Source organism: Malurus melanocephalus, unplaced genomic scaffold (genome assembly GCF_030028575.1).
Source record: "Malurus melanocephalus ecotype Western Australia unplaced genomic scaffold, MMel_1.1 scaffold_79, whole genome shotgun sequence".
NCBI lineage: Eukaryota > Metazoa > Chordata > Aves > Passeriformes > Maluridae > Malurus > Malurus melanocephalus.
In genome coordinates, this window is record NW_026623311.1 from 2,525,173 (window position 1) to 2,538,470 (window position 13,298).

A 13,298-nucleotide genomic window follows, 5' to 3' on the forward strand; every position below is an offset into this window, starting at 1 on the left:
GCAGAGAATATGAAGTGGGCCATGGTTTTGAACACAGCATCTTGCTAAAATGTATACATATGTAATAGTCAATTTTCCTAAGTCACTAATTAATCAAGATTCCTTCCTTAGGAGATTATGTGAGTCAACACAGGGAGGTAGCCAGAACAACCATGAAATCACATCTGAAATGCAAAGAGTAAACTTATTTATTTACCTTACTAACCAGAGGATCCCAGGAGACACACAAGTGGGAGTATTGGGGCCATCAGGTTTAGTCCAGTCCTAGTGGGTGGGGGCGCCTGCTGTTTGCACCTATTTGTCAAGGGCCTGCACATGCATAGTTTACCACTGTGCTGTGATCTCCCCTGTGCTTTTTATCTCTGAGCTTGGATCTCTTTCCCAAGACAGGGAGCTCAGACATGTCCATGAGAGTGCCTCCAGGTCTCTAGCTCTACACAGGAATTCTACCTCTCAAAACAAAGCTGGTGAAGAGTAGTGGGCATAATATATGGAGTTTACCACGCTGTTACTCTCCAACCTTGGCATTCCCAGCTGCAAGGTCACTTGAGTGAATCTACCATCCTCCTCACCATTCTTTGACTTTTAACCCTTTCATCGCAACAATCTTCATCCATGTGATACCAGMTCTGATAGTGTCTTTGTGTACCATGGCTCTGTCAGCATCTCAACTATATCTTTCACTGTTCCACCTCTGACCTGTTTAATCAGCACAGAAGCATCATATGGGGGAAACTGCAGCACTTTTCAAATRATTTCTCCTATAACCAACAGGAAGATCTCTTAATCAGCATTTATTTAGAGAAGCTGAAATTATCCACACGAAGGTTGTGCTGCATATTCAGTTCCCCTTAATATGTTAAGTTAAAGCAGTTAAAGAAAACTTTAGTGGGAAAAAAATACCTAGACAGTAGTAAAAGTACCACTCTGTGTGTATGCAGGATTTCTATCCAGCCACAAGGCACTAAACGTGATGCAGAGAGCAGTAATATACTGTGTAGTCACCAAACTTGAGTCTTCAGGAGTCAGTGGTACCCACATCTGCTGAAGATGGTCAACAAATGCAAGGTCCTCTATGTCTTCAGCCTCATTTCCAAGGAGAAAAGAGGCTTGGGTTTCTTTTGATGCTATTAGGCTCTGGGGTGAACCAGATAAACCCCTGGTCATAAAGAGTGCCTTTATATTTGCCTAGATAGACTGCTTGTAGTACAAGGTATAATTGGAYCAAGAACATCAAAGCACTGGAAAGATAAGTAGTTATATACTTAAATTATCACATTTCCAAGGTATATGCTGCAAAGGAGAAGGTGAAGGTAGTCCAGATTTTCTATACTTAATTTAATTCATAAGAAAGTCAACTTCTCTATATTAAAGTTTTTTAATCAAACATACTGAGCTGCAAGGGAATGAAGAATTTGGCTGTATGTCAGTGAATGAAAAAAAAATGTAATTTTGAAGAATAAAATGTCCAGATTAACATTTAATTGCCAAATAATAAGGTGTACTGGGTTTGCATGGCCTGGTTTTTGGTAGCAGGAACTACAGGCTTCTGTGAGAAGCTGCTGGAAGATTCCTTCGTGTCTGACAGAACCGGTCCCTGGTGGCTCCAAAGATGGATGTGCTGCTGACCAAGGCTGGGCTAATTAGAAATGGTGGTAATAACTCTGTGATAACAGATTTGAGAAGAAAGGGAAAAAAGTTATTGCACAGTTATAATTGAGGCCAGGGTGGGAGGAGTGGGGTGAAAATATGGGAGGGGAAGACATGAAGATCAGTGGAATGGAGGAAGAGGAGTTACTCCAGGTACCTGGGATTCCCCTACAAGCTGTGGTGCAGACCATGGTGAGGCAGCTGTGTCCCTACAGCCCATGAAGGACCAAGGGGATGCGAAGATCCACCCACAGTCCGTGAAGGAGCCCATGCCAGAGCAGGTGGATGCCTGAGAGGAGGCTGTGACCCTGTGGGGAAGCCCCTGGAGAGAGGAGCCCACCCTGGAGCAGCCTGTCCTTAAACGACTGCACCATGTGGAAGAGTGACCCAYGCTGCAGCAGTTTGGGGAGGACTGCTGCCTGTGGGATGAGCTTACATAGCAGAAGTTCACAGAGAGTTACTCATGAGATAGACTCATGCTGGAGAAGTTAATGGAGAAGTGTCTCCTGAGGCAGGGACCCACGGTGGAGCAGGGGAAGGACTCCTCTCCCTGAGCAGCAGGTGAAACAAACCACAGGTGATGAACTGACCATAACCTCATTCCCTGTCTCCTTGCCCTGCTGGTGAAGGAAGCACAACAGGGATGGAGAGAGGTGTAGGGAGAAGGTAATTTTAAGGTTTTATTTTACTTCTCGTTATCCTGCTCTGATTTTATTTTGTAATAAGTTTAATTCAAATCTTTAAGTTGAGCCTGTTTCTTTGTCCGTGGCCATATTTAGTAAGTGATCTCACCTGGTMCTTACCTCCAGCCATGAGAAAAATTTTTTTGTTCCATTTTTTCTCCCCTGTACAGTTTGTAGAGGGGAGTGAGAAAGCAGCTTTGGTGGGTGCCTGTCTCCAGCCAGTATTAACACAAGGTCATGCAAAATTTTCTGAGTGACTAAAGTCTGACRGAACTGTCATGGTTCTGTAACTCCCAAGGTGTCATAGAGATATACACAAAAGTGGAAGTTGTCCATAGTTCTTTGGCAGAGATTCAGAACCCTGCATTTTAAGCCTGTAAGATGCTTCACGTGAGAGGCTGTGCAAATGCTGAGGATCTTTGGGGTACCTCCTAGCCCAAGAAAGAATACCATACTACTGTCCATCTGAAAAGGACTCATGAAAATTTAAAAGACAAATGTTAAACTGTTTTGCTTAAAAATCTCTGAGCAGTAATTCTTGGCCTATGCCTATGGATCACCCATGCCTATGGATCACACATCTGCTCACAAAGGGCTTCTGTGTGTTTTACTCCTTTATACCCAGGAGAGGGTGGTAGATGCTAGAATTTGCATTATCCAAATTAATTGTCCTTTGGCTCAATCTTCAACTATGAGTTTGTTTCATTAATATTTCTCATTATCTGAAATTGCCTAATATCTGCAGCCACACACAGCGAAGTCCATGCAATACCAGAAACAAAACCAGTTTTATGCATGCAGTAACTCTCTAGTTCGATCTGCAAGCAAAGAAAGACAGAAAACTATCAAGCTGCACCTAAAGTCATATCCTTGTATGTCATACATGTTAAAATCCTTGTTGTATACCAAACATGGTAAATCTGCACCAAATAATAAGTTATTCAGCTGATTCTATTCAACAATGACAATGCTGATTTAGAAGGAAAAGTAATTTTGCATGCTACTTCTGCTTAAAATAATTTTATAGTCTACCTGTGGTTAAGTAAATAGCTAAATTATTAACAGTGGGGGAGTATTTTAAAATAACCAAAGAAGTTGTTTTTCAGGATTATGTAACATGCCCTGCCACTGCAAAATGTCCTAGGAATATTTAAATATACTAAAGTACCCCATGGCTGCATTACTCTGCATTTGATACAAAGGACAGAAAGATCAAGAGGAAGCACATGAGCCAGCAGAGACTCCCCCAAGGATATCCTTAGGGGCTGGTTCCCAAGGGATGGCTCTCTGGATATAAGTTTTCTCCTGCTCATCCAAGCCTATCATCATTCTTAGCCTCATTGTGGCAGCTCCATGGCCATGTACCCCCACTTTGCTCCTAACTCACAACCTCCCTGCTGGAGCCTCTGTGTTGTTGTCCTGACAGCCACCCAAGCCATCCTGGCCTCTCCAGGCTAAGAAAAGCAATGGTGCTGAGACTGGTAGGAAGATGGAATTCTAAAAACATTTCCACATGGCACCCCTTTATGGTTGTCATGCCTGGCAGCAGTTCTCTTTGCCCTGCATCAACCCTGGAAACTGGTAGACAGTGGACAAGTTCTGTCAGCATAGGAAAGAATGGACTGATGAAGTAACTAGGCTTCCAGGGTTAAATGCTCTGGGCAGAGCTTAGAAGGTTTAGTGGTTTGCAACTTCATACAATTTTTTGACAGATTTAGAACTCACCCTAATAAAAAAGGAGGGGGAATGAGTTTGAGGTTTAATGTAATTATGTTCTCATCATAAATGAGCAGATTAAAACAACGTCTGTTTTACTTGACCTTTCTTCATCTATTCAAAGACTCTACTCTTTAGAAATAACCTTTTGAGCAAACCCTCACAGCCTGTGAAAGTACTAAAAGATTTGTGAGGTCAGTTGCTTTGAGACCATTACCTAATTGTCACCAAATACAATGACTCTAGAGGTGGGTTCAGGGGATGACACCTCAGCGAATGCTGTGATAGTTTCTCATTAACATGACAAAGTTCCAGACTGAGTATTTTCTTTCATCCACTTTGAATGCTTGAAGACTGCAGAGGTTTATGCTCAATTTGAAGAGAATAGAGTTAAAAATCCTTGCTTTCATTGCTGAAGGAGAAGCTGGCAGTGATGTTATAGTCATGTTTGCTCTTGGCTGTTAATGAGCCCAGATTAACACAGGAGGCTGCTGTCTTTCCCTGCAGCTATGAATGTGACTGGAAATATATGCATAAGCTTTGGGTACACCTCTTCATTTTCTTTCAGGTGTAATGATATTTGTCTGCATCAAAGTGAGTAAGTACTGCATGCACTGATCAGATATTTCCTTTAGCTCTAAAAATATCCAAACTTTGCTCTCCTGTTGATTTTATGAATCAATGAAAATATGGTTTTCTTTATGTTCAATCTGACTCTTTCTCATTAGCCTACTAGATACAATCTCATTAGTAGTACTCCAGGCAGGAACCATACTGCTCTCCACATAAGGCAGAGGACCAACTCCCTTAATCAAAATCCCCCATGCAGCAAAAGGAACATTTATCAGAAAATTAATTCAGTTATTGTGATTGCTGTCATGGTTATGTCAGCCTGTAAGTGACCCACTGCTGTGTTAGGTGCTTCAGAAGTAATCTCTGTGAAACTATCCCTACTTCTAGGGAGTTATGCTCCCTGTCAATAAGCAAAATAGATGAAGACTAGGGAAAGAGTGAGGAATTACCCATTTTTTCAAGTCCGGCACTTCAACAGAGAATTTTCTGGCTGGGCATCATCGAGCCCAGCTGAGCTCACTGCAGTYTTCTCCACTGCTGCAAGTCCAAGCTTTTGCAACTGACCTGAGATTTGGCAGAGAGGGAGAGGASGCTAAGGTCAGGCTGCAGAAGCGCTCTTTCACCAGGCTGTTCATGGGCTTGCCTGTGCCAGCAGGGAGGAAATAGCCAGAGCATGAAGCCCTTCCTCAAGCGGAGGGAGATGTCTGGAGAACCATCCCTACAAAATGCATGGACTGATGAGAACGCAGCTACATAGTATGTGTGACCTTCCTCCACCATTGTTTTACTGTAAAAATGTAAAAATAAAACCCTGTCAAAACTGTATCACTGTTCACCTAAACATGACTGATGTCTTCACTGATTGATGCCCCAGACACTGGGTGATACAGAAGTTTTATTGGGGTGGGGTGAAGTCATGTCTGCTTACTGTGTTATGTTTTATATGTAAAATGGAAGTAACATTAGCCACCTGGAGCTTTGTTCTCCCTACCCATGATGAGAGACAGTATGCACAGGAAGCAGTAAAATGGTATTGTGGTAAAGAGAAGATCCTGGGCACAAAATATTTCTCCTGGGTTATAAGGATATTATTCCTGTTTTTATTTATGACCTCCTGTTCCAGTCTTGCTACTGTGAATGCCTTACCACGGTTACGTTGTCACATGACATCAGACTGATCTCCAATCATGTTATAAATGTTAGGAAATGCCTAATCTAGCTTTCTATACACATTGTCTGAGCACAGTATCAGGCAGCATATCAAGCAAAGGCCAGAAGACAAGGAGGATGAAGATGGTGCTCATACAAAGGTAGCTGGCTTGGATTTGGGAAGGTTTGGTGGCTGGATGCCAGGAGAACAGAGCACATCTCTGCCTAGTGGGTCCATGTGGGTGCTCCCCAGCTCTCAAAAACCTGTCCCACAGTCATTTGTTATTTTCCAGAGGAGTCATGAAGGGGCTCATACCCTGTGTCATGGTTTAGAATGCTGGCCGAAAGCCAGGCACCCACAACACCTGCTCATTCGCTCTCCCTCACCACCACTCGGCCTAGAAGAGCGAAGGAAAAAAAAATTAACAAAAGGGTTCATGAGTTGAGATAAGGAGCAGGGAGGAAATGTCTGACGGACAAAACAGGTGCTACTTAAATTATGAAGTGAATTTATTACTAACAAAGTCAGAGGAAGAGAATGAGAAATCAAATAAAATGCTCAAAGACACTGATCTTCTCCCCACTTCCTCCCCCCTTCCCACCGACTACAAAGCAGCAGGGGGTGAACAGGATGTGGGGTTGGTCAGTTCATCACCCGATCGTCTGCGGCTGCTGAGGGAGAGAAGTCCTTCCCTTGCATTGCCGTGAGGTCCCTCCCATGGGAGACAGTTCTTGATGAACCTCTCCAGCGTTGTTCCACTCTCATGAGCAGCAGTCCACACACATCTGCTGCATTGTGAGTCCCCCCACGGGCAGACAGTCGTGCCCAAACTGCTGCACCATGTGGTCCCTCGTCCACTGGGTGCAGGCCCAAGGCCAGGCTGTTCTATCTTGGGAGCAAGGCCTCTCTCTCCATGGTCTCCTGCTGGACACAGCCCCTTCTCGGCGTCTGCCCGCTCCGGCGTGGGGACCTCCCTCCTCCACAGGCTGCGGGTGGCTCTCTGCACTCTCTGTGGACCCCATGGGCTGCAGGGGGACAGCCTGCTCCACCATGGTCACCATGGGCTGCAGGGGGACAGCCTGCTCCACCATGGTCGTCACCACAGCCTGCAAAGGAATTCCAGCTCTGGTGCCTGGAGCAGCTCCTCCCCCTCCTCCGCTGATCTTGGTGTCTGCATTCCCTCACATATCCTCAGCTTCCTCCTCTGGCAAAACTACTGTGTCTCCCCCTTCGTTTGGATTTCTTCTTAAATATATTTTCACAGAGGCGTAACCACCATCTCCAGTTGGCCCAGGTTTTGTCAGTGGCATGTCCATCATCCTCAGAGCCAACAGCAATTGTCTTTGCCAGACATGGTGGAAGCCTCCAGAAGCTTCTCACAGGAGCCATCTTTTTAGCCCTCCCACTTCCAAAAACTGGGCCAAGCAAAACCAACACACCCTGTCACAGAGAGGCAAAGCAGAGAAAGCTGCAGGTGCAGGCAGAACAGCAGCATAGTGGCCTGGTCTGGCTAGAGTCTTTCAGGCATAGGCAGAACTTGTAAGTAGCATTACTTAGTTTTCACATCAACATACCCCTCTCTGCCTCTTTTTTAACAGGAAATTAAGCTAATACTATTTAAAAACCACCACTTGTCTCTTCACCAATTCATTTGATTTTTGAGGAGGGAAAGTATATATGATGGGGGGNCTCATTAGAGTTCAACCCAGAGATGCTGATCCTAGCATCTCTGAACTTTCTCTTCTGAGGAGCCACAGCAGAACCAGAAAAAAATCCAGGCTTCTTGAAAACTTTACAAGCTTGTCTCTTGCCTTGTATTATAATTATTATTCATAATGGTGTCCGATTATATTTCTTCTGGGTTTATATCATACTTCCGTTGTCGCCCAGCCTACTCGTGCATTTTAATATCAGCAATGTCATATTACTCAAGTTTCAAGTTCAAGTGACACTTGGCAGATAACTTTTGCACAAATAACTTGATTATCTTGTGTGATGGTTGAGAAATGTGTGCAATATAAGCCAAAAGGCAGAGAAAAGTTTTTGCAGTTATCTCCCTCCTCATCTGCACTGTCTTTACCAGCAGAAGCATGGAGTAAAGCTCAGACCCTCTTCCTCCTGGATGGGGTCCCTGTTATTTGAAGACGTCCCCATGAAGCCAGTGATGGGGATTTCTTAATGCATCCTCATCACTGCTGCATTCTCCCTGCTCTCCCTCCAGATGTGCTCTGGGCACTTCACCTGTTCTAGGTGTCAGCCTGCATCACACAGCCCAGTCACTCCCAGAGGACAAGTTTATCTGTGAAGTAACTGGTGATCACAGTTCACCTACATCCACTGGTATCAGATGTCATCTGGGACCCCCTTCACACACACAGAGATTAGTGTGTATCACCCTTTCTGGGTCTGAAATTAGCTGGAAGCATAGATTTCCTCCAAAAGAAATATCTCATCTACCCACACAAAGAACTGCATGCTGCTGGTGCATGAGCTGGACAACCAACTCAGCATTATCACTCACTGCATGGTATGGTACTGCATCCACAACCATTCCCTTAACCTCTGCCATTTAATACAGCTGTAATGTGTTTGCAGAAGAAACATTACAAAATGCCATGAAAATTTTGCATGGAGACATGCCAGCTTCTTCGTCATGACAGCTTCTTTGTTAAGACATGACAGCTTCTTTGTCTAGACATGGGAAAACAGCAGGCAAAAAGGTCAGAAGCTGTGTGATAGGGAACTAGGGACATCCAAGAAGGGGGAAGGAGGAATGACGAAGAGCAATCCTGAGTGACTGAGGGGAGGAGGGTATTTTGGATAGAATTGCTGAGTTTACCATGTCCTGTGGCAGTTTTCAAGTTTTATGCCAGGATAAACAACTTTACAAATGCAAAACCCAGAGAGACGGAAAAGGAAAAAGTTGTCCCGGCGTGAATTGGGAAGGGCGAAGGAAATGCTGGGGAATCCTTACAAGAGAAACCCACATCTAACTGGGAGTCTTTCCCAAAGTATCTTTACTTGAAGACCTGGATAGGAGAGAGAAGGGACTGCATATTCTTGTGATTTCCAAGGTGCCATTCAAGGAGCCACATAGCACTGTGTGCCGCAGCCCCCTCTCACTTCTCCAGAGCAATTCAATACCAGTGCAGCCTTTCCGAGAGTTAATGGCTCTTACAAAGTATCCTACAATACATCTTACAAAGTATCCTACTTTTCACAATGCTGTCCTTCTCTCCCTGGATTGTTGACTCTTCTCTCCAAGAGATGAGTGATGTGAGGTAAGCCACGCAATTAATAAGCGGCTGCAAGAAGCTGCTAAGCTGTGGTTTGTTTGTCCAATAAAAGTCAAGTGCAAACATAAGATRTTTACAGAAATATCAGGAGTTAAATATACACTCTTAGTAGACACATAGGAAAACCCTTGGACAATGTGAAACTCAAATCAATTTTGGGGCTGAATTAGGAAGTGTGGAAGTGTGGGTATTACTTGACGATGCTGGGAAAATGATATCTTGTATAAGCAATTTATTTCTACTTTAAAACCCAAATAGAAGAAGTATCAGTAAGCTGTCATACATTTTTTCAGATGATCTGGATGAAGAAACAGTGGAGATGTGAGATAGCCATGTAATGTAAGATGGTCGTTCATTATGAGGTTTTCAGATCTCAGTATTGACCTCTTTTTAAAAGATATTCTGGTTTGTTTGATTAATGCCAGTGAAATAAAAATACTTAGGCCCATGTGCTGCATTTGGGCTTGGGAAGGGTACACTATTTTGATTTTAAAATCAGACATCAAACTACACTAGACACTTAGAAAGCATGTTCTAAAAAAAAGATCTCTTTCTGGCTTCAGAACATAAGAACACAAAAATGGGTGTATCAAGACAGATGACATATCATATAAGTTTATACTACAAAACACCTCCATTTAAGCTAGTGGGCTAACCTTAAATTTCAGCCTGCTAAAATTTGTAAGGGTACCAAGACCATGGGAAAAGCCTGAGTATGAAGACAGTGTCCTTGATAGGCAGAGAGAAATCCCACTTACTCAGTAATGTGAAAAATATCAGCTGTAGGGCCAGGTAATGAAGATGGTTGCTAGTCAGGCATACTTTTGATGTATATTTATAATTTTCTGATTATTGGAGTAATCAGTAAAAGTTTGGAAACGCTGGGACTTTTTTTGCTGTACTGGGGGTCTCCAAACAATGACTGTAGGAAGAGGAATTTCAGTTAGAAGCTACATTACAGGATCCTATTTGATGTAAAAGATTCAAAATGAATAGGACAAATTGTTAGAAGTGTTTTGGAGGTATTGTCATAGTACAAAAATGACAAAAAGTCATTCTACCTCAGTCTGTAAGACAGGTAAGAAATGAAGCTGATTTCTGTCTAATACCTTATTTGGTGAACGCATCTTGGAGAACAGGGCTCACAGTACAACAAGCAGAGGAAAATAAAAGGTGACTACACTCATCATCCAAGCAAATTCACTCTGGAAATAAAAAAGAAGGAAAAAAAAAAGGTTTTCTCAGTAGTGAGCTCTCTTCTTACAAGGATGGGTTTTGGAGAAGAGTGATTTTTTTKGGGTTGGGGGTGGGGAGAGGTTGCGTATTTGGTTTTTTCCCTCTGTTTAAGGGTTAAGCAAAGGAAATGGCATAATTATTTAACACACTTGTAGCTGGCACAGCCACATTGGACAGTTTTCTGTCACTCAGATCTGCTTCACCCCCTCTTGAGGCTGGCCCTGACCCTGTACCTGTAAAAAAGCTCTAAGAAGAGCAGTGGCAATGTGGTTGCTGAGCACTTTCTTCCTGGCAGCTGTTTTTTCTTGTAGGTTCCCTGCTCATGCCTGCACATTCACCACTGAAAAACGGGATGCTCTCTCAACTCAGCTTCTCTATTTTTTTTACTTTTATTGTGACAGGTGGCTCTGCACAAGACTTGCAACAAACCCCTATATACATCACCAAGCCAGAGGGCAAAACAGTGCTGATCAACTGCCATGTCTCCAGTCCTGATTTTAGGAACATTTTTATTCACTAGTACCAAAAGAGGGTCAGTGCAGCTCCCAAGCATGTTGCCTACATGTCCTCCAGGTTTTATCTCGAAAATAAGTCTGAGGAGGGGAAGTTTACTGAGACGGATCCCAGCAAATCTGTCTGTACCCTCACAGTGAGCAGAGTAACTCTATAAGACTCTGCCAACTATTACTGCGCTAGGTGGGATGCACAGCAGTATAAAGTGACAGGAGACCTGCACAAAGTCATGCTCTGCTTTGCAAAAAGAGCCTGAAGTGTTTGACAATAGGCAGAAACATTGCCACCCTACTTTTCCCAACAGCTTTGAATCAGATTGCACAGACAGCCAGATACCAAAGGCACTGGTGAGCTTTGCAGATGCACACTACAGCCAGTGGAGCTGTTATTTCATTTTGCCAACAAAAAGGGCATTTTCACTGGTCAGGATGCATTGTTTCTGAGTAGGTTTATAAGACGACAGTGTTGACTAAAAGCAGGGTCCTGCTAAAAGGAGCAAAAATCTTTCTATTCCCACTACCCTTCAAACTACATCTGGAATAAACCCCAATTCTGTCATTTTTGTGGAAGAATAGAAGGCTATAAGTGAAAATAAACTTGAAGCACCACTCAAGACTGCAGATGCAGCACACTCATTTTATACTTCTCTGTCAGCAGAGAATAGGGCTTTTATTTTTCTTTGTTTTCTATTTGGAGTTGATCAAACTTTCATTTAGGTTAAAACACAAGTCTCCTAATTTATTTCAGTGGGGCTTCTCATCCTACATAAAAAGACTGCAACTATAGAACAGTTTTTATTCTTCCAAACAGAAAGACATTCCTATGAATTACTTCTGCTCTCCCTGTTTATAGTCAAACAACATATAGATAAAGTCATAGAACCATTGTGTTCTTATTCCAAAGCACACTGAGCACTGKGACACTGTTGTGGGTTAAGGTTTCTCCTTTTGTTTCCTTTCTTGGGGAATTTTTCTTTCCCATTTTGTTGCTGGGTACACTGATTGCCAGGTCATCCTTTTGATGGCTCAGTGATTGGTAAAGACAATAGGACCTACATCCCACACAAATGATCTTGCAAAGTACTGGGAGGGAGTGTGTGTGGGTGTGGCCGGGGCAGGGGATGGCGGGGAGGTGGTAGGGTAACTATATATCCTGCCCTGCTTGGCTCAGTGAAGGAGGTTGGCCTGATACCTGTGGAGGAGAGCTCAACTGAACTTTTCTGCAGAGCCCAGCATCTCCACTCGTTGGTTCCTGTTTTGCTGAACTGTGATCTTCTACCCCTGTGCCTTACCGGGAACCCCTGAGATTTGTGCTGTGGTGGTTAAAGGAGCACCGGGATCGGTGTTTCCGCTGTGAGTTTGCAGAGGAACATTTTCTCCATCCATCTCTGCCAGTTTGTGCCTGTATTTGGCCACTGGTAGATCTGAACCAACCGGGATCCGCGCCACAGCGACCCTGCAGCTGCTGGAGAATCATCGCACCCACCCTGCCTGGCTGGGAGCCAACAGCATCCCTGCTGACTGGAACTGTAACTGCACCAAAGGGGAGTCTGTATCTGTGTGTGAGGCTGCCACTGGTTTTGTGACTGGGTTGGTTGTTGCTATTGTTGTTATTACTTATTTCACTTTGTTATACATATTAGTAAAAACTGTTATTCCCTTTTTCCCATAATCTTGCCTGGAAGCCTGTGATTTTTCAAAGCTATAATAATTCAGAGGGAAGAGGGAGTCATATCCACCACTCCAAGAAGGGTCCCTGACTTTATTGGCAAAACACCTGTCTTTCAAACCAAGACAGACACCAGTTCCATTTCACAGAAGACTGAAAGATCAGATTCCTGGCACAACTGTAGGACAACAGTTTTTGGATCTGTGTGAAAATCCTTGTTTAAAAGCTGACTGACATAAGTAAAATGACATGTTAACAGCAGGAAAGGGGGAATTGGTCTAGTTTTCTTTCCAGAGGAACTAGAAGTAACCTTACCTCTGATGAATGACTTTGAATAGTACAAAATAATTTCTATATTTTGCTTGACCTGATTGTATTTGTTTTAAACTAGTCCTATGGGTGTTGCAAAACAATTTCGTTTCTTTGCATTGTGTTTCTTTCCAACATTTGGTCAAGCCACCCTGAGGTGTAGCATCTCATCTTACCTGTAACAAGGAACAGTCACAAACACAACAGTCCTGCTTTTGAGCTCCCAGATGTCTGCTGTGTATTGTCTTGGTCTTCAACATTCTATCTCTGTCATGAGCAGTAATTTCAGATCACTCCAATTCATTAAGGTTCATTATTTGAGTATTATTTTTTACATTTTATTGGCAGCCGACCTGAGGAACAGTCCATTTCCTTGGTCAAAAAGACAAAGGAAAAGTCCAGGCATTGTTTAGAAACTCCCAAGTAGCCTAAAAGCAGTGAAAAAATTGGCTTCAGACTACAAAATTACTTTGTAAATGAGCTCAGGTAATGGGAGGGGGGGAG